Raw genomic sequence first — 27,118 nt, forward strand, 5'->3', positions numbered from 1 at the left:
AAACAAAACAGGCTCATAGATACAGAGAATAGATTGGTGATTATAAGAGGCAGGGGGTGGAAGAAATGGGTATATTTTTTCTTCTTCTAGTTTCAATAAAAATGAAATAAAAAGTCTAGGTGGGGGTCCTTATCATTTCATCAGAAATATCCCCAAACCTTTCTAAGGAGTAGTCCCCTCCATTTTTAATCTCCATGGCCCTAGTGAGTCATTATTTATGGAATAAGGCCCAAAGTCCTTAGACACGGATAAGATTATTTTAAAAACCAGTGTTCAAGTTATTATTGCCACAATAATTCTGTGTGCCAAACCACCACATAACTTCTCTAGCACCTGACTATACATGGACTTTGGTTAGGCTTCCCCCTTGATCTTATGTGGGACTGCTGCTGTGTCTTGGTTTGGGTGGCTGTCGGGTGATCTAGGCTGGCCTCATCTGGGACAACCTGGAGGCTTCAGCCTGGCTCCACCACTGTCATCCTCCAGCATGTTTTCATGGTGATGTATGAGACACAAGGGAGGAGACAGAAATAGACAAGCTCCTGAGGACTGGGCTCTGCACTGCAGCTCCGTCCTTCCCACTTCATTCTGTTGGCCAAAGAGTCACATGTGGGGAGAAATGTACTCCGCCCTTATTAGAGAAACACCAAAATCACAGGATAAAGGTCACTGACAAAGAAGTGGAGGCATTAATGAAATCAGTCTACCACACTCAGTCTACCTTACCCTTCCTGCAGCTTTTTTCTAAACTAGGGCAACCAGATAAAATAGAGACATTAAGTTAAATTTGGATTTCAGATAAATAAAGAAGAACTTGTTCACTGGCTATAACCAAATAGGGCTTTAAAAATAGAATTCTAGAAGCAGAGGGAAACACATAACTAAAAGATAAGGAACAAGACTCCCTAAGGGAGTCAGAAGGGTTATTTCTAAGAAAAATAGGATTAAAAATTGGCAACAGTTAAACAGCAAAGAAAACTTCTAGAGATTAGAAATTTAACTGTTCAGACCTGCTACTCCTGGGAGACTTCTTATTGCATGGTGCTTTTAATGACTAAATGTCTCTATTTAATGATCTTGAACCATTATTAGCATCAATGTGTTAATACATTTAACATGCTCATAGCTCATGGTGGGCATATCAGCAGCTCTCAATAGCAATTACTTATTTATTCTGAATAATTGTTTCCTTCTCCTCTGTACCTTTGTGAAAGCAGTGCTTCAGGGATGGCAAATATAAAGGATTTCCTAAACAAGCACATGGAGAGTCATCCAAAATCCTTGCACTTGCTTTGAAGGATATTGTATCTTCATGCAAAAAAGATGAAAATGGCATAGGGTAACAGAAGAGTCGGTGTGTCTTCGTTCTATCCTATGATTTAGACTTCGATATTTTTATGATACTTGTTTTTATGACTGTGGTTTGTATATAATTTTATTAAAGCACTGGAAAAATTTTATTCAAAAATTGATATATATCATGGGGGTACATAACCTCTTTGTAATGTTAACATTTGTCATGTCAAGGATTGATCAAAAATGATAGATTTCTTAAACAGGGATATGCAGCTACTAATCTATCGTTCTTTTTTTTTTTTTTTAAAGGACTGGTCTAACTTCCAACAAATGTTGGAAAACTATGAACTATCAGTTGGGACTTTGAATATCTTGGGTCTTTGATGGTCAATAAATGCACCATTTGGGAGACTAATATTAAAACCGACAACTTGCAGCCTACAAGCAGAAAGGAAATGTCACTTGAAAGTCTGAGCTGTGGCCTGATTCTAGAAGTGCAGTAAACCAGGTTGAAATTACTCACAAATCGATGATGATTTCTAAAATAGCTCCATGCCATTTTATTGCTATGGTTAGCTATCAAGCAGGAATTGTTGGGTCTTTCATTTAAAGCTACTTACCTAAGTATTATAAGGGAAAAAAGTTGATAAAATCAACCTTATGTTTATGTTTTTATTATTACTAATGAAGCTGAAATATTTTAAATTTCAAGTATTCTGGAACTCTGATATGGCTGTTAGTTCTACATAGGCAAGTTTTGCTGGACCATGCTAGGGGTAGGGTGCTATAATTTTGACAGTTACTTCCTTTTGTTTCCCATGAACCAAGTATTTTGCATTAAAATGTTTAATATTTTCAGGTATCCCTTGAGAAAAACAGACTGGAAAATTATTCATTTAAAGTTTTCATTTTATGCCATTTGCAGCAACATGGATGGACCTAGAGATTTTCATACTAAGTGAAGACAGAAAGACCAATATCATGTGGTATCACCTACATGTGGAATCTAAAATATGATACAAATGAACTTATTTATGCAACAGAAACAGACTCACAGACATTGAAAACAAACTTACAGTTACCATAGGGGAAATGGGAAGAAGAGGGATAAATTAGGAGTTTGGGATTAGCAGATACAAACTACTATATATAAAATGGATAAACAACAAGGTCCTACTGTATAGCACAGGGAACTCTATTCAATATCTTGTAATAACCTATAATGAAAAAGAATATGTACATAACTGAATCACCTTGTTGTACACCTGCAACTAACATAACATTGTAAATCAACCATACTTCAATTTAAAAAAACGGAAAAAATGTTTTCATTTTAAAGAGCAGAAGAGGATCCCAGAGATTGCAATAATCATAGTAATGATGTAAATACTACTGTTAATATTTGTAACAGAAGAAATTTGGCTGTACCTCAACACCAGCAAGAGAAAAAAGATTCTGGATACTAAACTACTATGCAAAATGTAAGCAATTAAAATTAATTAAAAACCACTAATAATTTTCACTTCCTTTTTCCCCATCACTACTTATTTAATTTAAAACAAGGGCTATTGTCCTGTCCTAAGGTCCATTGGAAAGCACTGATTTGCCCTAATATTACTTAAAAACCATTGCCCTCAGCTTTAATTTTTCATTGCACTTCAGCCCTATTGGCTAAAAGCCAGGAACTTAACAAAGGTGGAGAAAGATCAGATCCCTCCAGATTCCTTCTTGAAAATACACTTCCCATTTTTAATTTTTTGAGGAACCTCTACACTGTTTTCTATAGTGATTGTACCAATTTACTCACCAACAGTGTGTGAGGGTTTCTTTATCTCTACATCCTCTCCAACACCTTATTTCTTGTGTGTGTGTGTGTTTTTTGCGGTACGCGGGCCTCTCACTGTTGTGGCCTCTCCCATTGCGGAGCAGAGGCTCCGGACTCGCAGGCTCAGCGGTCATGGCTCACGGGCCCAGCCTCTCCGTGGTGTGTGGGATCTTCCCGGACCGGGGCACGAACCCGTGTCCCCTGCATCGGCAGGCAGACTCTCAACCACTGCACCAGCAGGGAAGCCCATTTCTTGTGTTTTTGGTGATAGCCATTCTGGCCGGTGTGAAGTGATATCTGTGGTTTTGATTTGCATTTCCCTGATGATTACTGATATTGAGTATTTTTTCCTGTGTCTGTTGGCCATCTGTATGTCTTCTTTGGAAAATGTCTATCCAGATCCTCTGCCCAAATTTTTTCTTTTTAATTAATTAGTTTATTTTGGTCGCGTTGGGTCTCTGTTGCTGCGCGTGGGCTTTCTTTGGTTACTGCGAGCGGGGGCTACTCTTTGTTGCAGTGTGCGGGCTTCTCATTGCGGTGGCTTCTCTTGTTGTGGAGCACAGGCTCTAGGCACACGGGCTTCTTCAGTAGTTGTGGCGCATGGGCTTAGTTGCTCCACACTATGTGGTATCTTCCCAGACCAGGGCTTGAACCTGCGTCCCCTGCACTGGCAGGCAGATTCTTAACCACTATGTCACCAGGGAAGCCCCTCTGCTCATTTTTTAATTGGATTGTTTCTTTTTCGATATTGAGTTGTATGAGTTCTTTATATATTTTGGATAGTAACCCCTATTGCACACATTACTTACAAATATCTTCTCCCACTCAGTAGGCTGCTTTTTCATTTTGATAGTTTCCTTCACTGTGCAAAGCTTTTTAGTTTGATATAGTCCTATTTATTTTTCCTTTTGTAGCCCTCACCTGAGGAGATGGATACAAAAAAACAATAGTAAGACATACGTCTTAGAGCATACTACGTTTTCTTCTAGGAGTTTTATGGTTTCAGGTCTTACATTTAAGTCTTTACTTCATTTTCAGTTTATTTTGTATAGGGTATATGAAAATGGGTTCGTTTCATTCTTTTACATGTAGCTGTCCGGTTTTCCCAACACAATTTATTGGCGAGCTCTCTTTCTCCATCCTAAATGCTTGCCTCTCTTGTCGTTAATGTTCTTCTGCTCAGAATGATACACAAGGAAATCAGGACTTAGAAAAGACTCCCTCCCTTTGTACTCTGAAGTACACTCGCTGAAAAAGAGATTTACAAACTCTCTCTCTATATATTTCACCTAACTTCAGCTTTTTGAGTTCAAGATACCATTTTCATCCCCAAATATTTTAACAACAGATATTATGAACTCCTGAAGAGTATCACTGTCTTTCAATTAATAAATATACACTATTAATTAGTATTATTGGTTATGATCCTTGCAGACACATTTAAAGTAACTTTAGGTGGTAATCAAAGCATCTGATGTTACAGTTTTCCCCCCACTGTCCAATATACCACAGATTGTTCCTGAGAGCAATAACAGATTTTTTACAAACCTTTCAAAGAATGGGGTGCTAGGGCTCCAAAGCTGATCCTAGAAATCAAACTCACAGTGACTAATGCTCTGTAAAGAATGAATGGCACTGAAGATTTCAGCAATTACACCTTTAACAGAATGGCTTGAAACAACCAAAGTGCAGAGACTTTTTGTGTGTTACAGTTGGACATGGCAACTTGCCAGGCAAGTCTTACCCTTTTGCACACAGCTGGGGTTGCATGATTTGTCATATCAAAAAACTGAAGGACTGATCTAATTTGCTCTTATTAACTTTCCAGTTATTGCTAATTCTTTTTCCTGCCAAAACCTTCAAATTATATCATATAATTTATTTTTGAAAAGTGGCTTCCACATTCTCAGTCATAAAGCTAAGTTTCATTCTCATGAATCCAAAAGTGTAGCTCTTTGGACAGATAACTTTCTGGAGTTCTGCAGAACCACAAGCGTTTACTTTCTGAGCTACGGTTGTAACTCTTTGGATTCCTACAACTAATCTCCCCACCCCTCCAAAAAAAGTTAACATTTTCCAATAGAGGTACGTCCTGTTTGCAGTATCTTATGTACAGATTTACTTACATTTTTAATAGCTTTACATTTTTATAGCTTTACTGAGATATAATTGAACTACAATATACAGCACATAAAGTGTACAATATATTTTCGCACACAAATACAAGTGTGAGAATGAATTTATCACCATCATCAAGAAAATGAAAATATCCACCACCACCCAAAATTTCTCTGTACCCCTTTGTAATCTTGTTCTCTTGCCCTTTCATGTCTCCACCACCTCCAGACAACCACTTATCTGCTTTCGGTCCCTATAAATTAATTTGCATTTCTAGAATTTTTTTTTTTTTTTTTTTTGTGGTACGTGGGCCTCTCACTGCTGTGGCCTCTCCCGTTGCGGAGCACAGGCTCCGGACGCGCAGGCTCAGTGGCCATGGCTCACGGGCCCAGCCGCTCCGCGGCATGTGAGATCCTCCTGGACTGGGGCACAAACCCGCGTCCCCTGCATTGGCAGGCGGACCCTCAACCACTGCGCCACCAGGGAAGCCCATTTCTAGAATTTTACATGAATAGACTCATACTATGTGTGCCTTCTTATCAAGCGTCTTTCATTCAGCATAAATTCTTGAATCATCATCCACGTCATTGTGTGTATTCATAGCCTTCCTTTTATTGCCAAGCATTGTCTCATTGTATTGATATACCACAATCCTGGGAGTGGACATTTGAAATGTTTTCAGTTTGGGGCTATTGCAAATAAAGCTGCTATGAACATTTGTGTAAATGTCTTTCTATGGACGTATGCTTTCATCTTCTGTAAGAGTAGAGTGGCTCTGTCATGTGGTGGATGGATGTTTAAATGTATATGACTCTGCCAATTGTTTGACAAATAGTGTTATAATTTTACATAACCACTGGCAGTGGATGAACATTCCAGGGGCTCCGTATCCATACCAGTCTTTTAAGTTTCAGACATTTATATTGATGTAAAGTAGGAGTTCATTGTGATTTTACTTTGCACTAATCTAATGGGTATAAACCTTCAGCATTTTTCATGTGCTTTTTTGCTATCCAGGTATCTTTGGTGAAATGTCCAAGGAAATTGCACAGCTCACATAATTTATTTTCTCTCAGAGATCACTGTGTTTCATTGCTTGGTGTGTAATGTTATGGAAGCTATTGCGTCCTATCTTTTTTCTGGTTTTGTAATTGTTCCAGATGGGAGAGTAAATCCAGTCTCCACTACTCTTACTCCATTTTGAGCAGCAGTAGAAGTTTTTATTTGCACAATTTTTATCCTTCTTGCCACGTAATGAATCCATGTATATTTTACCTACATAGCAGTCGTTTTGACCGAAGTAAGCATTTCAATACTTTCTTTTTCCTTTACACGCTTCCCAGTCCTGCCGTCCCCAGGGCCATACTCTTCTACACATGGTATTATGTTTTTATTATGCTGATTCATTTTTCCACACCTGAGATATGAATAAATTCATTTGTGGTTTCTATACTTATTTTGAACATCTCTGCCACTAAAGACATGGAGTTTACTCTCTAATACTCCTGGAATTGTTACACTGTACATTTTTACTGCATCTGCACACATTTCCCCAGATGCCAGCTTTGGATCTATTCACAGGACTATCATTAGCATTTGTTTCAAGTCATTGATTATCTTCTCTATTACAATTGAATAGTTTGGTGTTTTCCATGGCTCACTTCATTCCCATGTGGTTCAGGAAAATGACTGGGAATTAATAATTAGCATCCATGGTTAATCTGCTATGGCCCACCTCTATTTAGGGGAACAAAATATATCTAGTGAGTCCCAGATATATCTGCATTGGCGCTACCAAATGTCTTCTACACTGTTCCCCTTATCACCATCAGTCATGGTTTCATACTGTAGGACTATATAGAAAGGGAGCTGGGTGATTCTGAAGAAGTGAATTCATAACTACAACCTCAAACTATAAAAACCTATCATCACCAGTAGCAGGAAGAGGGGAACACAATAATAAAAGAAAATCAAACAGAAGCTTCCTAACTATACTTTGTTTAGGGCATTAAACTATATTTCCCACAATAATGATACACATTAAGTGTGTTCTGGGCCCTAAACATTTTTTCTCTGTTTCAGGTCTGGTTCCTGGATTATTAACCCATAATTTGCCTTTTATTTGGTCAAAGGGAATTTTTATGTTTTTCATTCATCCTTTAGTTGATTTATGATTTTATCAGGTTTCTTTCATTAACTTGCTACTCCAGAGTTTCAAAACAAAAATATAGAAGTACACTTTAAAGCAATAGACTTATCAAATTAATATTTTCCCCTACTGAAACATGTCTTTTTTGCTTCAATCTATCACTTCCTTCCATTTTAAAAAAGTTAAGCTGAGAAAGTCTTATTTCATCAGGTTCTGTCATATTGTTCATTGTCAAATATATATGAGGAAATGGCCTGCTTATAACCGGTGTCTGATCTATTTTCTGTATTCCACCATTTTTATCTCCCATCAAGGAGTTGAAGTGGGTGATTCATACAAGGGGTCACAGAGGTCAAAATCTGTCAGGTTATAAGGTTCAAAAAAATCTCAGAGAGGGCTGAAATAAACAACTGTCACTTTTGTTTTATTATTTTTTCCTATAATGATAAAGGTTGAACAGAATACAATTTGGGTTTCTGCATTTCATGCATCCCAATGTTTTAGCCTCATTGCTTAATTTAAACAAATGAGGTCTAGCTTATCTTATGGTCTGAATAGATTTATCTGTGTGATCAGCTCAAAGAAATACTTACATGATACATTTGCATCATAAACTGTCTTCACCTAATGGTGAAGTCTTTTGAAATAATTACCTTGTGAATTATTCATTAAAACAAAATCATATTTTTGAATATGGGTTCACAATTACTTTCCTATGACAGGTCTGGTATATTTTGTTATGAAATATTTTATGGAATATTCCAGTAGCTGAACACTTTCAGTAACTTTCTCTAGAGTAGCAGTTCTTAAAGCATGGTCACTAGGCAGAAGTTAACAGCTTTTGCAGGGAACTGTTTAGAGATGCAAATTCTGCTCCATTCCCCCATCAACCTGTACCTTATTCCCAGACCTAATGTATCTGAAAACCTGTAAGTGAATCCCAGCAATCTTTTAACAAGTCCTCCAGGCAATTCTGATCAAGCCAAAATTAGAGAACCACTGCTATAAATAATCTTACTTTGTTACTGAAAAGTCTGAGACTGCCGTAAAATGAAGTACCTAGGGAAATGTTTACCATTGATTAATTACTTTTATTCAAATATTAGTCTTGTGAGTCTGTTCAACTGATGCCCCACACAAAACTCCTTGGATCAGTCCAATTTAAGGATATGGTCACAATCTTTATAAACAGGAAACTGCATGATATCAAATTTAGGATATGCACCTGAGGATACAGCAAAATATGTTCTGTAAAGTAAGTTTAAACTTTTTTTTTCTGAAAATTTTAAGCAAAAGAATGGGCTAATGATTTTCAAATAATAGGATTATGTATGTAGAAAGTCCAAAACAAATTATCAGTTTATTTTCTCTTTTCCAATTTCTGTATATTTTACTGTTTTTTTTCTCCCCAGGACTTCCAGTAAAATGTTGACTAGGAATACCAATAGTGGCTATTGCTGTCTCATTGTTAATCTCATAAGGAAAGCTTCCAACATTCTGTCTTTAAGTGCAGTGTTTGCTTTAGGTTGTATTTATGATCTCTTTTATCAGATAATATGGTTTCTTTCTTTTTTTTTTTTTTAAGTACAGTAGTTTTTTTTAAGGTTTTAATGAATGGGTATTGACTTTTGTCAAATGATTTTCTCTGCACTTGTTTAAAAGCTTGTATGATTTGTATCTTTGTACTGTTAACACTGCTCATTATTTATCTTTTATTTTAACTGTTTTTCATTACATAGTAAAGATGAACATGTGATTCAGTAATAAAAGATTGGGCTAGTAACTGATATTTTCATCCTAATATTAATTCCTTTCATTCGCCTACTTCTCAACCTATTCAGAGTGTATGTAAATACTGAGTTAGCAATAACTTTAATAGTGAAAACTGTTCAATTTAAAATAATACATGTTTTATACACACACACAGATATATATACACCCTAAATGAGAAAGTACAAGAGAGTTGTTTAGTGACAGTGACAAAAATTTATACTATCGTTAAGGTACAATTTATTTTTTTATAATAATTTTTATTCTATAATATTTTATGATAATAGCTGATCTCAAAGTCATTTTAACAAGTTCAAGAGGATTGATCTCCTCTGTCCTTTCTTTACCTGTCAGACATAGTTTATATTTATTCCTTTCACTGTTTGGAAGTGAGAATCTCAAAGAATACAATTCAATATACTGTAATAAAATGGTAAAGTCAATACAGTTGATTCCAATACTTAGTGGCTTTCAATATACTGAGAAATGATAGCTATATAAATGGGAACTCTGATCAATCCATCAGAGTATCCCCTTAGATACATAGCATGAACATGAATCTACAAAGACAATAATAAGAGTTAAGTCATGTTTGAGGCACTTCAAGAATTAATAGATGTGAATTACTCTTGGCAGCCGGCTAATCATTTCCGAAGCACCACATAATATCCCAGTTTTCTATTTGAAAGTGCCTCTGTCTTCCTCTCTGTAGAAACAGCACAAGGCAGTATCGGAAAGCCCCCATGCTTTGCCACAAAGCAGAATTCTTAACAGCAATATAACTCTGGTTTTCCCTCCTTCTTCCGTAACTCCACTCATTTTGGAAAACACTTGTTTTGAAGTTTATATTAAAAGAATTTGGAGACGTGCCATTTTCTTCAGGAAATACAATCCTTAGAGCATGACAGCCTTAGACACTGTTCATGCATGTAATGAAGTGGTACAGGTGATGTAGTGAAAAAAGATAAGGATGTTTCGAATCAGATAAACTTGGAATCTTTGTTCTGACATCCATGTACCCTACCCTTTGGACTATTAAATTAACCTCTCTTAGTCTCAGTTTTTCCACCTGTAAATTAACTTAATAATACTTACTTTAAATTATTACTGTGAGATTTAATGTTTATGTTGGTTTCCCTCCTTACTAAAACCCTCAGTACCTCCTGTGGTGAGTTTATGTGCTTGTCAATAAAAGCAGTTGACTTGCAAGGCCATGATTAGTATACTTTCATTAGCCATAGTCTTCCTCGAGAAAAAGACTTCAATTCTGATTCTCTTACTTTGGTTCTGCTCTGGTTCTAATAAGTTTTTTCTGTGTTCTTTAATGCTGTTCTCATAGAACAGAAGCTAACTTTTAACATCCCTTCAGTATTAAATATTTAATGATGTTTGAATACTAACTTCTTAAGGATGTTTTAAGTCATCTGTAAATACACTACTACAAATCATAAAGGTTTAGATCCCCACTAGATACTGAGAGAAACAAGGACTTAAATCCACTACAAGCTAAGAGGAGTGACATGGGAGATGTTATATAGCAAGGAGGGCAAAGAATGTATTTCAATTTGTTTCCCCGGAGTGAGAAACCTTTTCTGCTAATTACTAGTTAATGACCATAAATTGTGTTGAAAATATGTAAGTGCCGTATATAGTCCTTATAATGATCAAAACTTTATGACTCCTTCAAATGCTATGATCATTTAACAGCATTTGAAAACTCTTCATGCTAATTGCTTCTCGTCATTTCCACTACAGGGTGGCTGCTCCCATTTGAAGAGAAAAATATTCACATCCTTGGAGCACTGTTCCCGTCCTTAGTTTACGCCCTCTGGTTTCCATGTTTGACTTTGGCTCAAATATTCCTTTAATTACGATTTCTTCATGTATGATGTATAAATATAGCCAGTGGATGGATTTTTCCTTTACCCTCGTTTCACAATTAATATTGTCTAAATGTTGCCACAGCCTTAAGTCTCTAAAATCCTAATCCTGTAATTTTACTCTCATATACCCTTGATTCTGGCCAACTGCCACATTTCCTACCTCCTCTCCCTCTAAAGGCACAAGTTCAATTCTCCTGTGTATGGCCTGGCTGCACATTGCATTTTGTGTACAGCTCTACAGAGACTGCCATAGCAACATAAAACGTTAACTTATCCGTCTATGAAATTTCATGGATAGGAAAAATAAATGCTTGGCATGACATCAAATACTCATCTGTATCTGTTAGTCCTCCACTCTGGTAGCATATGAAAACTACAGAGAGGCTGTCTCTTTTTTGTCATGTATGGAGGTCCGAATTAGCTGCTATGATTCATGGACTTTTAACACTGCTTTGTAGTCATGGTCTCTTGGTGCTTGATTCTGTGTCTGAACTGAGCAGCAATTGATTGAACACTGAGCAGAGGAAACAGAAATGGAGGAAAGAAGAATGTGCTAAAGGGATGCCTGTGGTTGATGGTTATCTACATATGTCTCTCTAGAATCTAAACGATAAACGCACAGTGTATGTACTAAGCTGAACAATAATGTATAAACTAGTTTTCTAACTTATGTCTGGCCCTGGGATTCAAATATCTGTTAACATTATATATGTTCCATGAGTTCTGAATTATCATTGCTTTGTTTACCCTATTCATTATGACCACAGGAATTTATTAAGGGCTAAATGTTAATCATGGTTAAGCTTACTTTAAAAGTAATTCAACCCTAGAATGTTTTTCACAATTTTTTTGTAATCCTGTACAGTCCTATAATTTAGTACTTAAAACTGGTGTGTTTCATAAGATAGCTAGCTAGTGGGAAGCAGCCATATAGCACAGGGAGATCAGCTCGGTGCTTTGTGACCACCTAGAGGGGTGGGATGGGGGGGTGGGAGGGAGGGAGACTCAAGAGGGAAGAGATATGGGAACATATGTATATGTATAACTGATTCACTTTGTTATAAAGCAGACACTAACATACCATTGTAAAGCAATTATACTCCGATAAAGATGTTAAAAAAAACAACAACTGGTGTTTTTAACTGCTCTGTAGAGAATCAAATGGCAAAGTGAATATAGATGTATCTAAGCAAGGAATGTATAACTACATGCACAGGTATTAGGAATAAATTACATTAGCATTCAGCATAATTCAAGTATCTGGCCTCCAACATGGTGAATTTTAGTTTGAAATGGGAAAGTTTGACACCTCATGAGTCACGAAAGCCAGAGATGTAAAGCACAGCTGAATTACTGAGATCAGAGCCCACAAGGGAGGAAGCCATCCTTTAGTTCTGTACAATGGGAGACCTCCTCTCATTGTCTTTGCTTCAAGTGCACTGGAGAAGTTAAAAAAGGCCACTCCAGGGCCTTCAAAACCGTGTTTCAGTTGCTTGAAACCTGCTTCATATGTCTTCTGCCCCTCATTTGACCACATTCTACCCCTACTTAGCTTTCTCGGGTGCAATGTCCCTCCTGCAATGAACTCTGTTCTCCCCTAGACTCCACAGGCACCCCTAGCCCACTCCGAGGGCACTTGAGTCTTTCTCTTTCATAACACCATCAGTCTGTAATTATTTGTTCAATGGCAGTCATACCCGACGTTCACAAAGGCAGAGAGAGTACTTAATTCTGACACACGGTTTTGACACAGAAGCTCAATAGATGTTTTTGGAATAAGTAAAGGAATAAATTTCACATTAAAGAACATACCATCGAAACTGTATAAAAGCCTTGGAGTTTCTAATCAGAAGAGTAACAGGTATGATTTGGAAGTATTGATGTAAGTTTACAAGATTTTGGTTTATGACAAAGTGGCCCCAAATCAAAGGGAAAGCATGAACTCTTGCATGTTTAGGGAAAACTCATTTGTTAATAGGAGAAAAATGAAACTTAATCCTTACTGTTGACTCCAGATAGATAGAACCCTAAATGTGACAAGTATTACTATGTAGGTAATAACACTTTGAGAAGAGACTGTCATCATGTTCTACATGGTAAAGAACTGGTTAAACAAGATCCAAAACAAAAACAAAAACCTCACCACATAACACTAAAAAGTAATGAATTTGAGTAAATCAAATTTAATGTGAGCTGTTTAAAAGAACAGTATAGACGAAGTTAACAGATTACTTGCTGTTTGGAAGGTGATCTATGCCTATCAAAGTAAATGAACATCTACTATTTAGAATACAAAACAAAAATGATTAAGAAGGCTATGAAGGTTACTCCAACTGATTTTCAATCAACAAAGCCTTGTTAAAAACGGTCGATTTCAATTAATACTCCTCATATTGTTTAAAAAAACAAAAAGCATGGTTGACGTGCCAAGTATCACTAGGGCTGTTGGAAAGGAGCCCCAGCACGGCCATGTGGAACGGTGCAGCCGTTTTACAGAGCTAACTGGGAGGGCTTTGTTAGATTTTCCTGACCCTTTCACTTTCTTCCTGCAGAATTATACATCCCTACTTCTTTCCTGTGATTTTGCAGCGCTTTTCACTAACTAGGAGAAGTATGTATGATTCAACTCTTAATTAAGATTTTAGTCATGTGACTTCATGTAGCCAACATGATATGATAAGGACTTGATACAAGCAGAGGTTTAAATAGGCCTGTGTGGCTCATTTAATCAGTCAAGAGAACATGCCCCAGTAGCCGCAACATCTTCAGACTCACGACCTGCATGAGAGACACGTGGAACACACCTGAACCCAACACACAGCCTCAGATTCTTCCTTTCCCCCACTGATCCCCAGGTCAGGCATATCCTTTCTCGATAAGACCTGGAATATTTTTTACCTTTTCTCTATAACCAGGAATGATATCTTATTTCAGTTTTTTACCTATTAAATGACTGTAATAATGTCTTGATGAATATTCCTATATCCAATCCATTCCCAAACCCCAGCGCATCCAATTCAACCTGAAACTTGTTTCCATGATTCTCTAAACTGTGAATCTGATCATGGCAACTTCTTGCATAAAAGCCTTCAAAGGATTTTTCTCATTTCTGTGATAAATAAAACCTTTTCATATGTAGAACCTAATGGGTGAACATCACTGGCTGCTTCTCTACCTCTTCTCCCACCACCGCTCCACATGCACCCTTTGACCTCTGTGCTGGATGATTTTTCTTTCTACTAAGAATCATGCCCACACTAGTAATTAAGCCTTCCTCTATAGCTCAGAGGCTAGAAATTACATTTCTCAGGCACCGCCATTTGGAAACTGTTAGTGTAAGCCATTGGTGCAAGATAGGGCTGGAGGAGTAGAAGCAGGGACACCAATGTTCTTCTGACATAGGCTGCCAGGTGTGTGACATTCAGTAGACAACAGAGGTTTAATAGTGACTGTGATACCTGCTATAGATATCTACTGAAGTGCTGCATTCACCTGAGGTCATTGGTATTAATTTCATGAAAAATTTCATGCAAATGTTGTGGCCTTCTTATTTCCTGAAATCATTAGACACTTCCTTTGCCCTGTCGGAAGCTCATCCAGTTCTTCCAAAGTTTTGTAATTCTCTTATTTTCTATATTAAATAATATTTTACCTGAAACTTCTAGCGTGCTTTCTGTTTTTACAACTCTTGACAGAAACAATCTGCAAGTGAGTCAGGTCATCTCAAACATTTCTGAAGTGGCCATGGCTCACGAGCCCAGCCGCTCCGCGGCATGGGGGATCTTCCCGGACCGGGGCATGAACCCGTGTCCCCCTGCATCGGCAGGCGGACTCTCAACCACTGTGCCACCAGGGAAGCCCAAACGTTTCTGATCTGTATTTCTTGTTTCGTTTACCTAATGGTCCCCTACCATGACTTCTCTGCTTACTTTGTACTTATCTTTCAAAGCTTAGCTGAAAAGTCACTTCCTTTGGGAGGCTTCTGAACTATCTCTGATGTCTGATGAAGACGTTCCCATTTCAACTTGACTTCATGTCTCACACCTCTATACTTTGTTCCAAACACCTGAAGAGCAGGGGCTCTGTCAAACGCAATTAAGCACGAATTGTTGCATAGTTGGCGCTTAAAAGCGAGTGCGGAACAGATGAATATTAGCACACGATGTGAACCTTTCGGGTTATGTCACAGAATGGGACTGACCCAGGATCTCAGATGAAACTAAAGACAATTTAGCATGGTGTTTTATATTATGAACTTTGAAGTTACACACACCTAAGGATTGAAACATAGCTCTATCACTTGTTGTCTGTATTACGAAGAAAAAAGTATTTCACCTTGTTTCATTATAGTTTTCATATCTATGACATAGTACCGGTAATAATCTCTAAATTATAAGATTTCAATGAGAATTAAATGATACGAAGTATTTAACAGAGTGTTTGCACATAGCAAGTAATAATATGGGCTATTATTATTATTACCTGTAGTTCCAGGAATCACTATTCAAATTTGGAACCAAATACATTTTCAGATGAGTTGCTTGATATCTTTAGGTCTCACTACTTGTTATCTGAAATTTAGGAATCAAAGACAATGAAACAATCTTTTTTGCACTCTAAATAGACTATCTGAACTCCATATTCAAACTTTGAAATGGAATAGATTTGGATTTTGATGATGGATACACAGATATATAAATACACAAGGCTGCTGCCAGTAAGAATATTGGGAAAATTTGTAAAGGCTTGATGTTAAGCTTTATTCATTTATCAGTATCAGGACTAGTTCTGGAATGAAATAAACCTTACGAGTCATGTATTAAAATTTTTAGAAAAAGAAATTAATGTAGACCAACAAAATGAGATTCCAGAAAAACAACATATTTTTCCTGCTCTTCACCAACAAGCAAATAAGCATTTGTTTACACTGCTTCTCTTAGGCTCACTGCATTCCATGTTAGTGTATCATATTATAGCATCCAGATTATGATTACATATATAATGATTATATATGATCCAGATTAATATATTTATAGAGCATGCAGGTTAATATGTAACATATATTTTATATATAATTATACACATGGCATCCAAATTTCAAATAGGGATCATTTGAAATTTATGAATGTCACACTATTACTTTCATGAAACAAAATGCAATTTGCTTTCAAGCAAAGTCACTCAACTTCATGAAATGTAGACTATGTTTTCAAACATAATATTGTGTATGTTTGAGATGGTTCATATAAGAGTATTTTCAAAAACTTCACATCTTATTTCTTTTAGTGATTCTTAGAAAACCATTTATGAATCGTTTAATCCAATTATCTTTTGCTAAGTAAAACTTCCATATGTCTTAGAGCAACAGTTCAAACTACCTAGTCAGAGGCAAGATGCTTATAAATAACTATGTTCTTACATTCATCATCCCTTTCTATGTCTGAGTGTTGAAATCAGTTTATAACTACAGGCACTTGCACAGTGGTTCTTCTGAAGATGCTGGGCTATGTGTTGTTTTAGAGCAACAATTCAAACTACCTAGTCAGAGGCAAGATGCTTATAAATAACTATGTTCTTACATTCATCATCCCTTTCTATGTCTGAGTGTTGAAATCAGTTTATAACTACAGGCACTTGCATAGTGGTTCTTCTGAAGATGCTGGGCTATGTGTACATGAGTGTGTGTTAGTCTTGAAACTACAGGAATTTTCTCTGTACCATGCTATGTTTTTAAGTGACTTGTATTTTGCAGTAATTGTCTTTAACATGCTAATCTGAGGCAGCATTGTTTCTTTAGAACAGATCCGTAACAATGATAAATATTTGTTATACATCTGGTGGATATTATGGTTTCACATGTTACATAATTTAATCTTCACAACAAAACTATTAATAAGCTAGTATTATCCTCACTTAAAAGATGAGTTAATTGGTTTACAGACAGTGTTCAATTGTTGGATATCAAAGAAGAGAGTTGGGACTATTGATCCAAGTCTTTCTGACACTGGAACTTAATAGTGATATACACTAACTGCAGAACAGCATTTCTCCAAGTATGATACCTGGCTGTCCTCTGCAGTTTACAGGAGCCGGCTCCAACCCGCTCAGGTGAGCAGATTGCCTGTCTGTGTTCTCAGCAACCTGCTCAGCGATAGCATTTGGAGGTCACGTGGATAGCATGCGGACAGTATGAAATCAGCCCCGGCGAGAGTATGTCATCATAGAGATAAGTAAATGTTGTAGATCAGGGCTTTTATATGTCAGGTTCCCAGTTTATCTGCATACCACTGGCAACGAATATCCTATGAGTAGGCCATAAGGGGGCCAAAAATAGAAATTCTTCTTGTTTTTTTGAATATATTCACAAACACTTTATATTTACCTATAACCACTGGCTGTTTACTAAATCTAAAATTAGCTTTTAAAGCTTACTTAAACCAGATGTTAATTTTTAAGTGCTTAAAGATGTTTACTGAGGATTCGAAATCAATATTCTTTTTGGAATGCCAGTTGTGACGCTTGCTGACAGCTGAATGAACAGATAGACAAATACAGTAGGAGGAATTCCTAAAAATTTCAGGGTTTGCTATCAGTGCTCTGTAATTACAATCTTCAGATGTTCACTAGAACGTTTCTATTTTTGCTTTTGTAAATGATAAATTACCATGGGTTAAATGTAATTATTAAAATTTTAGTGTCGTTATTGCCTTTTGCTGATTATACCGTGTGTAATAACCCACATTTGTATCAGTGGTGCTCTGGGCCTATACGTTAACAATTATTAGATTTTTTTTGCGGTACGCGGGCCTCTCACTGTTGATGGCCTCTCCCGTTGCGGAGCACAGGCTCCAGACGCGCAGGCTCAGCGGCCATGGCTCATGGGTCCAGCCGCTCCGCGGCATGTGGGATCTTCCCGGACCGGGGCACGAACCCGCGTCCCCTGCATCAGGAGGCGGACTGTCAACCACTGCGCCACCAGGGAAGCCCCAATTATTAGATTTTAATGTATATGTGAACTGCAGTTCAAATGTGACTCTTTTATGTTCCTATTCCTAAGGTCAGTGTAAACCAGACCCTCCCACCCCAAATAGACTGTAAAACATTATCATCACTGATTTCTTACTCTGCTAATAGTAAGAAGGAATGGTCTGTGTTCTGAAAGGTACTTTTAGCCTTCCCTTAGAGAATAAGACTAAATATTAGCTTCAGGCATATGTGAGAGATAATCATTGCCACATCTAGTTGTTCAGAGTTTAAAAGGTAACAATGGCAGAAAAAGGAATATATCTGGGATTAGGAGGATAAAAACAATATCCCCAATGAGTTGCTCAATTTAATCATTTTGAGTCATATTAAAAAACTGTCCAATTTTTATCTTTTTTTTTTACCAAAAAGTGATATTTACAAAGCTTATGATTGACAAATGTCTGTTCCCTCACATGTGTTGGAAGAAGCTGAGATACATAAGTTGGAGGTGTAGTTTAAAGGATGCTGCTCTGAGCTAGAAAGAAAAACCAAGTGAAGATATTGTGATGATTATAAGCAAAGTACTGAATTGTGATAGAGTTTTAACATAAATTTTATTTTTTATATTTTTTTCTCTGAATACATTGTTTTTACTACAGGTGATTATCTTATTCATGGTGATATAAGAAAAATTCATTATCATAAAGTGTTCTAACACTCATATAGAGGCTGAATAATGACCTCCCAAAGTTGCCCATGTCCAAATGCCCAGCACCTGTGAATGTGTTAGGTTACATGACAAAGAGGAATTAAGGTCGCTCACTAGCTGACCTTAACATAGGAAGATTATTCTAGATTATACTAATGGGTCCAATATGATCACAATGGTCCTTGGAAGCGGGAGAGGGAGGCAGAGAGTCAGTGCCAGGGTTATGTGCTCTGAGAAAGTGTCACATCACTGGCCTTTGCTGGCTTTGAAGATGGCGGTCATTAACAAAGGAATGCGGGTTACCTGGAAAAGGCAAGGAGATGGATTTTTCCCTAGAGCCTCTAGAAAGGAGTGCAGCCCTGCTAACAATTTGATTTCTGCCCAGTGAGACCCATTCTGGACTTCTAACCTCCAGAACTGATAATAATTTAGTACTATTTGAGGTCACTACGTTGGTGGTCAAGTATAACAATAATAGGAAATTTATGTGGGTAGGATGCTAGCGTGAGCAAACGTTCTGAAGTCTTAGTCATTGTATAACTCAGTTTGAAGGCATAATTTGTTCAAAGAGGAAAAACAGCAGAGACTCAACTACTATTAGAACAGAGGGTTGGAGTGGTGAGCAAGGCTGAACTGATGCTGAGACACTTGGTACAAAGGGTTTCATATTTTCCCAGAGTTGGGCCAGTTCCGGAGTAAGGGGCAGACCTTCCCACGTTAGCAGAAAAATTATATGGCCCAGCATGCCTGGTCCAACCTGCATGATATGTGCTCTCAGGAGGCGTGGTCTGGCATTACAGAAATGGTCTGTGTTCAAAAACAGACTTAAACTTGAAAATTGAATACATGCTAGCCGTTTTGCTAATGTATTTTAACTAATTTGGAAAAGATTTTGCGTTTTGCGGTAGAGAGAAATTAATAAAATATTGGTTATCAATATTTACTTGGTTTCTTGAATTTAATGACAGAAAAGCAGCACCTAAGAAATGATTCTTGTCAGTTGATTTGCTTGTTGGTTTTGTCAAAACACTGATAAATGAAATAGCGAATGCTGTAAATTTTCTTTGAAATCCTGTGGCTCTGATGGATTTGATGAATTTATAATTTAAAGCTGTGATAAATCCTACCTGGCACCCATCCAGCTTCTTTGTGTAATAAGCTGAATGGCCCCCTAAAGATGTCTGTGTTCTAATCTCTGGAACCCTCTGAATACGTTGCTTTGCAAGACAAAAGCAATTTTGCCTATGTAATTAAGGTCACTGACTTTATTTATTTATTTAATATTTATTTATTTATTTGGTTGCACCGGGTCTTAGTTGCAGCCTGTGGGCTCCTTAGTTGCAGCTTGCAGGCTCCTTAGTTGCGGCATGCATGTGGGATCTAGTTCCCTGACCAGGGATTGAACCCCAGCCCCCTGCATGGGGAGTGTGGAGTCTTAACCACCGTGCCACCAGGGAAGTCCTCTAAGGTCACTGCCTTTAAAAGGTGAGATTATTCTGAATTATCTGGGTCTCCACGAAGGTCTTTATAAAGAGAGAATTTTCTCTAGTTGGAGTCAGACAGGTGTGGTAAAAGGAGAGATCAGACAGATTTGAAGCGTGAGAGGGTCTCGTCCCCACTCCTGGCAGGAGCCACCTGGAAAGCATGAAGAGGAATGGGGACAGTTTCTAGAAGCAAAGACTGGCCTCTGGCCAGTAGTGAGCAAGAATCCCGGACCTCAGTTCTACAACCTCAATGACTGAATGAACCTGGAAGCAGATTTCCCCCCCCCAGACTCCAATGACAAACTAGTTCTGCCAACACCACCTGCAGCCTCGTGAGACCCTAAGCAGAGAATCCACTCAAACTCACCAGACTTCGGACCTACAGAAGCTGCGAGGTAATACATTTGTGGGATTTCTAAAGCACTATGTTGGAGGGAAGTTGTTAAAGCAGCAAAAGCAAAACAAATAACCTTGCTTCAGGAAGCGGCACGGCATGGGGTCAGCGGGATTCCGGAAAGTGCCTGGCTTGGAGGCTGCATCAGATGCCCTATCTGGGGGACAGATGGGAGGAGCGGGGAGAGGAGAGGATGATTATTTTCCTCTCAACTGGAAGCACTGCCTTTGAATTCTTGGGGACATTAACTACAAAGCTAAAAATAACATCAATTCAAACCTTTTAGTTCAGTGTGGAATAGTGCCCTGGGTCTTGGATTCATCTCTCATCCTACTATGCCTCCTGGCTGGCTCCCGAACCCGGGCTGCAAAGTATAACTTTGAAATTCACAGTATTCTGTTGCCATGAAATGTGTTACAGGAGACGTTGCAGAATTATTTTTCGAACGCTGCCAGTTTCTGACAACTTACATTCTGACTCAGATCTCACCCCTGAATTGTTCCCTTCACAGGGCTTCTCTTGTGAGTTTAAAAGATTTAGTTTTTATTTGAATAAATACTGGAAGAAACCTTGGTGCAATCTGATTATAATGTTTCCTGTCAGACATCTGTAAAAGACTTCTTAATTTGAAAACCGTGACTACTTTTTCAAAAAGGTGTGTTGTATCTGAAACATGTACCGGAGTATCACCGGCTTGCTAAATTCTGTGAAAAACATTCCTTTGCCTGCTTTTCTGCCTCTAATGATTTCCTCTAAAGTTCCCATATCTCTTCGCATATATCCCTCCCTGATTTTCTCCCCCTGCCATGTTTTAGTTAGTGTGATCACTTAAATGAAACTCACCTGTCCTTGTTGTTAAATGGCATCCTGTCCTAAGAATTTAAAGACCTCTGAGTAGCTATCAGATTAACGGCAAATGAAATGATGCATTTCAGTGTTACTGTGGACTACATTAAAATTTAGTGTTCGTTGTTGGTCTCTCCCAAGATCCCGAGTTCCATCGAATCATTTGACTCTGCCCTTGTAGTTTCGTTAACAATGCAAAAACTTTGTTTCAAACATCTCTTGTCAGCATCTTTAAGCATCATACTAATGGCCAGACACCATCTGAATATCAGAGAAGGGAACCTCTGATGAAGACAGGGTTTATCCCTCAAGACGAATCTGTCTTCTTTCAACCTGGCTTCCTGAATGGATGTAGACTACTTTCCATCCAAGAAGCCTGTCCTCTGAGCATGTTTTCTCTAATAAAAGGACTTAAGGTACTTATATGATACAGTGTTTGTGTCCTAGCCTATAAATATTTTAGAGAAAATTTGAAATATAGAAAATTTTAAAAAGAAATGAAAAACGATGCATTATTTCTTTGCCTAAAAATAACTACCATCATCAGTTTGGTACACGTGCCTCGAGTAATTACATATAACGTAGATCATGCTGTGTATGTAGGTTTTCAATCTCTTTTATTTTGCCTAACATAATGCATATTCTCTTTTTAATTAATCTTACAAAGTAAAATGTGAATTGACTATCATATGGATTGACACAATTTGTTTAACCATTTCTCCATTACTCAATTATCAAAGTTGTGCTACTGTAAATAATAACATTGAAGTACATGATTTTTGCGTATAAATTCTTCTGCTACCCTTGGTAGACTGCTCAAAGTCTATACAACCTATGAAAGTTCATGATACATACAGCCAATTTCCTCCCAACTCTGGGAGAAAGTATCATATAAATATGTCTCCATCATGTAATATCAATATTATCCTTCAATCCTGCCAATTTGATAGATAAATAGTATCTATTATTTTAATTTGTATTGCTTTGATTTCTAGTAAAACAATGTTTTCAATCTATTATTCATTATCTTTAAAGAATTGATGACAATCTTCCTCTTATGTTTACCTGACAGATTTATTTAAATGATTTAATCTTCCCTACTTAAGACTTCATGACACCATGTGCCTCTCCAGCACAGTAATTTTTGCACTAATATGTATTATTCATTGCTTAATGTCTTTTTCACTAAACCGTCAACTATGACAGGTTTGTTCATCCCAAGTAGGTATGAGTTTTACAGGTTCTCTTTAAGTAAATAAACAGAAGGTGTACAGATGCCCATGGCTATCACTATAGCATAGCTTGAAGCATTAGTGACTACCTGATAAAGAATAAACCAGAATGTAGGTTTAGCATTGTCCAAACCAATTGCAGTTAAATTTTTGCAAACACATCTCACCCTGTGAACATACTTGGGGCTTTTCCAAGGGTCTTGGGTAGGGTTCATGCAAATGAGGGGGCTGTGAAGTTTAAGCCTTAGTACTTTCATGATAAATCCATGTCGGCACTCACCATCACAGGCCCACTGCAAAGCTCAGTGCATGGCACGTTTGCAAATCATGGAAACTAGGAGAGAACCTACTGGATTAGCGAGTTCAGGGATGTTCTCGCTGAAGAGGTGACACTGAGTTTGAGAACCGAGGAACATAAGGCAAAGACAGAGAAAACTCAATCTCACTGGAAGAAATAACACTAGTAAAAGGCACAAAACAGGTATGAGCTTGGTAACTTAGAGGGGATTAATAAGAGATGGGGAAAAAATGCAGTAGAAGAGGAAAAACAACGAGATGAGGCATGTCCTTGCAGGCAACGTAAGGATCATGGATTTTCCAAGTAAGCCATTGGGTGATGCTAAACAAGGAGTGAAAGAATGTGACATGAAGTTTATAAATGTGACTCTAATTGTTTCCTTCAGAGAGAGATAGGTAAGACATGAACAAGGACCACAGACACTGCAATAGTCCAGCTGGAAATGATGACACCTGGGATCAATAGAAAAATAATCATACGAATCTCTGCAGTTTAACACCAACCTAACCATGTGCACTGACAACCGTGCACTCGCACTATGCCAGGGGTTGGAACAGAATGAAGCATGTCATTCATACATTCATGAAGTATAGATACATATTACAGTTCGGATGAACCTCAAAAAATATTACGCTAAATGAAAGAGCTCTGTCTCAAAAGGTTATATTTTGTCTGATTCTGTTTATAGAAATGTTTACAACATGCAAATCTATACAAAAACCAAAAAAAATTAGCTGTCTAGAAATGAATGTGAAAACTGAGTGGCTGCAAATGGATACAGGAATACTTTGGAGGTGGGGTAGGTTGGTGATGGAAAGGTTGTAAAATTCGACTGTGAAGATGGTTTCACAACTCCGTAAATTTACTAAATTTCATTGAATTGTACCTTCACACTGAATGAATTTAATGGCATATATATTATACCACAGTAAAGCTGTAAGAAGAAAAAAGTTAAATACATGAGTTCTGGGCTGAATGTCAAAATGTGGAGTTTTCAACACGAAATGGTCTATCAGTCAAGATTCAGTCAGGATTCAGTCAGGGAAATGAAAATCCATTTGGAAGCTCAAACAGAGGGAATATAGTAAGTTACAAAGGAGAGAGAAGGTCTTGGAGAAAGGGTTCCTACCCCTGGTATGGGAGGGTGTTCAATGCGGTGGATTCTGAGAAGGACCAAAATTATCTGAGGGTTAGCTTTGGATTGAGTTGCTGGGGTGATGCGAAGAACAGCAAAACCCCCTTTACTCATCTTCTACTGTTTTCTTTCTGGAGACCACCAAGGAGGCATCTAACAGAGGTCTAAGAACCGTATTTTGTAAAGTTGTGGTCCTGTCCTGCAATTTCACAGCGGAGAGATAACAGGTACATATTCTTCACATATGTTGTTAAAAGGGCAAGATGCTCAAAATACTCAAAATTTCAAGATCAAGTAGAAAAGGCAGGCCTAAAAAAGTAAATTTTTAGGAGAAAAAACACAGAATACATAGGTCGTTTTATTCAAGCCAGGAAGGGAGTGCCAGTTGAGTCCAATGGCACTGAGAAGCCAAGTTAGGTAAGAGGAACAGAAAGATAACTGGATTTGGCCACATGCAGAGTGTCAATAGTATTACTAAGCGCAATCTTAGTGGAATGCTAGGAAGTCAACAGATATTGGAGTGGATTAAAGAACAACGGTAGTGAGAGATGTGAACTTCAAAATTGAGTAAGTTTGCATAGCAAGAGATGTCATTAGACTTTGATGAGGAAAGAGAGTTTTTGATGTAGTTATAAGTATATATGAGCTCATGGAGGTTTTTATTTTGTATTGACACAATGACTGATGTTTACTGAGAGCTTCCTACGTGCCAGACACTGTACTGTTTTCCCATGCATCAACCCACTTGAATCTTGCAATGACCTCATGGGTTAGAGACAGCCATCCCGTTTTACAGATGAGGAAACTAAGACACAGAGAGTCTGTCAATTTTCCATAGGCACAGAGAACATGGGGGACGATTAATCTTTGAGATTAGAAGAGGTTCTTTCTCTGCAGAAATGCATGGAGAAGAAATTGGATCCAGGGGCGGGTATGAAGCAAGGGGAAATTTTAATTTCTATTCACATAATTGCCATTTCTTTGAGTGAGACACTGTTTTAACACCAATTTCCTCGCGGTGCCCTCACATGAATCTGTTCAAGCCTTGAACATTCCAGCTTTGGCAACTCTGCTGACAGGATTCCTGATTTCATTGGCTCGAACTGGAGTCACTTTCTAAGACTTAGTCTCAGCCTCACCTTCACCCCAAAACCGTGGACAACCAGACTCACAGTGAACCCTCTCTGCACTGAACCTCAGCCCCGTACCACTACTGATTCTGCTTTCCTTTTATCACCTTCATGACGTTTTGAGTTCTTCTTCCCACTGAAGATACTAGATCATTATTCCTCTGAACAGTAAGCAAAAATTATTTTCTGTTGGAATGAGTAGAAATAAAGGTGAATCTAATTTAAAAATACAATATTTGTTTGCTTAAATGACCTGGATCTATTGAAATTTATTTTATAACTACAGTGACTGTATTTTCAGAATAAAATTGGCATATGCAGTTCACACATAACAGTACAAGTGAAAGGATAATGGACATAATGGGGGTTGCGTGGTTTTCATATTTATATTTATGCCTGCATCTACAACTAAACTAGAACAAAAGTTTTACTTCCAGAATATGAATATAAGCAATGTATAATTATTATGATCTCTGTACATACCAAACTACAACTTTTATATCCAAAGTGTACTATTGAATATTTTTCTGCCCATTGACTTATTAATTCTAAATATTTCAATTTTATTTATTTATTCCTGGCTCTAAAACACATTTCAACTCATGTTTTAACAGGAAGCTAAAAATAAAAAATCAGGACAAAGAGAAACATGAAGAATTCAAGTAAATCACCTAAAAGTAATATTTACTTTCAGAAACTGAGCTTTTTTTTTTTTTTTTTTATGGTACGCGGGCCTCTCACTGTTGTGGCCTCTCCCGTTGCGGAGTACAGGCTCCGGATGCCCAGGCTCAGCGGCCATGGCTCACGGGCCCAGCCGCTCCGCGGCATGTGGGATCTTCCCGGACCGGGGCACGAACCTGTGTCCCCTGCATCGGCAGGCGGACCCCCAACCACTGCACCACCAGGGAAGCCCCTATCTTATTCTTTATGACACACACCCAACCCAGGAAAAGGGGCCTGACAGTGATGACGACGCAGAGACAATACAGGAAGTAGGAGTGTACTTTTCCCCCTAAAAAAATCATACTAAATACTTTGTCTTGACTGAGAGTATAATTCTCTAAATTTCCTTCTTTAAGACTGAGGTTTCTAGAATATTGTGCAAGATGCTAGAGTGCTTTGGGAGAAAAAGAAAATTAAGGCTCTGAATTTTTCATTTGAAAGGCATCAGCTGAAGTCCCAGCTCCAGTGGGATCTCTCCTCTCCTTTCTGGGGAAAAGGACAGACAGCGGTTCCTAAGTAAAAATTACAAGCTGTACAATCACCTGTAGCCGTTCAGGACAGGAACTTTGAGGCACACTTAATAACTCAGGCGATTAAAAATCACGATGCCTTCATCAACCAAGAGATCATGTGCTCTTGAAAAGGGAAAAGAGAATGCCACTGGATGACGATTATGACAGTGATGGAACAGAGCATTGAGAGCATTGGTCCAAGCCTAGGAACAGCCCGCTGGAGCATCTCCGAGTCTTGTGGTGTGCAGGTTACAGTCTCCCATTAGCAGAACTCTGTGACAACAATTCTTCCCTCCTCTACTGCCATGGACAGAAAACATGTTCTTTTACTACACAGAACTCCTATGGAAATACCATGATGAATGAGAATCATATTCTTGATCAGTTAAGTTTATTTGAAGACTACTTTTCAAACTACAGTAAGGGCAGTGTAGTTCATCCACTAGGTACAGGGTCTCTGTTGCCTAGATAGCTGCCTGGGATCAATCCCACCATCCTCTCCTTCCTGGGACACCTGAGCAAAGTACTGCCCTTCTCAGGTACTTTATTTCTCTACCTTTAAAACAGGGCTAAGACCAGAAACCTATCTCATAGGGCTTCTGGAGGTTTAAATGGATAACGAATGTAAACACTTAGAACAGTGCCTGG

This window comes from Delphinus delphis, chromosome 13 (genome assembly GCF_949987515.2).
Source record: "Delphinus delphis chromosome 13, mDelDel1.2, whole genome shotgun sequence".
Lineage (NCBI taxonomy): Eukaryota > Metazoa > Chordata > Mammalia > Artiodactyla > Delphinidae > Delphinus > Delphinus delphis.